The sequence below is a fragment of the Morone saxatilis genome, unplaced genomic scaffold (genome assembly GCF_004916995.1).
Source record: "Morone saxatilis isolate NCDOM2014 unplaced genomic scaffold, NCSU_SB_2.0 Contig14, whole genome shotgun sequence".
In the NCBI taxonomy this organism is placed as follows: domain Eukaryota; kingdom Metazoa; phylum Chordata; class Actinopteri; family Moronidae; genus Morone; species Morone saxatilis.
This window is the reverse complement of record NW_023339696.1, coordinates 12,376,187-12,379,350: the sequence shown is the minus strand read 5'-3', so window position 1 is coordinate 12,379,350 and position 3,164 is coordinate 12,376,187. Positions and strand designations below refer to the sequence as shown.

Here is a 3,164-nt window from a genome sequence, read left to right as displayed (position 1 = left end):
CTCTATGTTTCTCTCCACATTCTTCATCAAATGCTTCCAGTTTTTAAGAAAAGGTCCCAGCCAAGGAAACATGTTATATATCTGTAATGGTGCACAATACAAACCACCTCATTAATGGAGGATTTAACTAAATTTGTATTTGTGTTACATTTTGGTTGTTAATCATTTAAATGATAAAGATAGACATTTAAAATAGAGAAAAATAGAGACATTTTATTTTACAGGTTTGTAAATTCCACATCATTTTGTAATACTTTTCTAATTTCCCAGAAGAAACTATGCACATTGATACTAATTTTACTCTATTATTATTACTAATAATTAAATGTAATAATACAGAGGTTGGTACCTTTCCATATAAAATATTTTTTTTTATTTTCTGTCTACAGACAAATATAAATAATTAATTAGAATAATAAACCAGTTTCCAATAAACATATTTATTTGGATCTAAATGCACAGCTCATCCATGAAATTCCCATTTTCCTTGTAATTAGTACCAAATTACATAGTTCCTCCATAAAACGTCATTTTACCAAATATTTCATAAATCATGAACTACAACAGCAATATAATTGATCTCTTAAACTTAGCTTAACAAGTCCTTAATTTGTAAAACAATGTTACATTTTCTTGTAATGATTAAGTTGCTCTGAGGTACCAGGATGGGAGCTGATCCTGTCAGACGGATGGACTCGTGGTCTCTTTCCACCATAGCTTGGAACACTGGGTCTTTGTATTCGAACCTCTTTCCAAACATGATAGCTGATATAATATTTGAAGTTGCATAAGAAATTGCCTTGGTGTTGTTGAAGGCTTTACCTGGGAGAAAAGTTTTGGACAAGAGTTTGGTAGAATGAGGTATTTGAAGGACAGCTGTGTAAACCTGAGCAGTGTTTTAGTGGAGAAAATGTTACCTTCATATTGTTCAAATTCGTCAATCAGGTAGCGACATTCCTCAATGATTCTCCCTTCACTAATCCGTTTGCCCATTCCGAAATCTCTCAGCGTAGTTAGAGCAAATCGCCTCATTTCTTTCCACGAGTCACCATTGGAAAATAGTATGCCTGGATACAAAAGTGGCTTGTTTAGATGAGAACAAAAGCAAAAACAAACTCTCAAAACCTTTTCTTACCATGTCCTTTGTTAAAATCGTAGAATATGGGAGTGACCTCTCTGTCTCCAAACTCTTCAGCGTGGTTGACCAGAGCCTGTTTGACTGTCCTGTATCCTGCCAGCACTACCACCTTCTTAAGTCCAAAGTAGACTGTGAACACCGACCCATATTTCTTGGACAGCTACAAAGATGGAAGCAGGTAAAAGTGAGACTTGCAGTTGTAGATAAGACATGTAATTTTCTTACCTACCGAAAACATATATTTGCATTATTCAAGTAATAAAACATTTTCTCACATTAAAAAGAGAGTGGTCGAGTCTCGTGAGATCCACTTGAAGCAGGTTACCAAGCAGGGGGAGAGGTTTAGGTCCTGGAGGCTCCTTCTGGTCTTGGGAGATGAAGCTGGAGTATAGAAGATGCAGGACCAGCAGGCACACAAAGGCCACCAGCAGGGAGACTGTGGCGGAGGATTGGAAGAGATCTTCCAACATGATCCTACAGTGACCCGGTGTCAGTTCTGACTCCTTTGAGGAAGGCGAACCTTCTCACTGAAATGTTATTTTCAAGGGTAAATGACAGGATAGATTTTCAGGTTGTCACAGAGCTTGCTGTCGCCTCTTGTTTGAAATTTCTACAGAGACTTTGCCCTAGCCACTTCTCTGGGTGTAGCAGTATCACCCCACCTTCTTTTAGAAAGGCTGCCCCAATTACAAATAACACCAATCTCACCTCTTCAGGAGGTGTGAAAGAGCATGTCAGTCAGCCAATCACAGCTCTAATCAAACAGTCAGTCATGATTAAGCAATTCAAATGCAAGTTCTGGACTGTTCACTCAAACAGACATCACCTGGAATGTCCTTACAGCTAGTATAGGGTTACTAATCCTCTCTCCACCCCTCTGCGCTCTTTTGCAAGAAACAACAAGTCTCTAAGGTGAGGCAAAGTTGACAGTACAAGGACTTATTTGGACAGAGTTTAATTATACACTAGGCATAAAGACCTAAACATTACAGTGATCACGTTTAGAACAACAGTTTCTGTTATAACATCTGTGATTCCAGGTCCATGTATTTGTAGGTTAAAATATAAGTCTTCTGGTTATGACATCTATGAACAGCAGCACAAGTTTGATATCTGACCAGCTGGGTCCAAATTTGCACTTATCAATGACACAAATTAAGGTTATAAACAGGAATGAACAAGGCTCACCATATTACATACATTATAATATAACACAATATATTTTGGTGTAATTACCCTTCACAACACACAGCATCACTTCAACAGGTGAGGACAACAATGGACCGACATCAGAACAAAGTTAAAACAGAGAGCAGTCAGCTTGCAGCATAGAAAGGCTAACCTGTGCATGTTAAACGGCTTGGAACGACAAACATTCTCTTTTTCCACCAGAAAATAGTCTAGTATTTTTTTTCAAGTAAGTATTTTAATAGAAGGAAAAAAGTTACCCATGGACCAAAATATAAACAAATGGTAGACATATGTTGTTTATTATAATTGTAGATGTTGAGGTGGTGTCAGCTACATGGCGAAGCAGGTCCAAATTCATTTACAATAATAAATGAGAAGATTTATATAATTTGATACAATATGAGAAATTAAACCCTTGACAAATTGCAATGTATAACAGGTGTTCCCAAAGTTTTTAATGTCAAAGACCTCCACAATGGATGCACATTAGACCACTGGCCCCCCAGTTTGAGAGGATTTAATCTTAAGGAATCCCCTCTGAGTAGTTTTTTTTTATTTATTTTTAGGCTTGAAGATAATAAAGTCTTCATAATGAATCAATGATCAAACTAGGATCACTCTAAATTACAATCAATCAAAACAGCCAACCCTATCTCTTTTTAAAAAAAAATCTAAATTAAATTAATAAAATAAAAAATTTAATGAAATATTCTCTTTTCGCTGGGGACCCCTACAACCGGACCCCAGTTTGAAAACTACTAAACTATAAAACCAAGTACAAACAATCTAGAGTGGCTGAAAAGCAGAAATATATAGGTTAATGTATCATTCTAGT

The 3,164-nt window shown here is 36.5% G+C and overlaps 1 pseudogene; it reads right to left on the bottom strand.

Annotated features, from left to right (window-relative positions):
• The window catches only part of LOC118323481, a 5,708-nt pseudogene extending 4,100 nt beyond the window's left edge, over positions 1–1,608 (bottom strand).
• Positions 1,609–3,164: the final 1,556 nt, after the last annotated feature.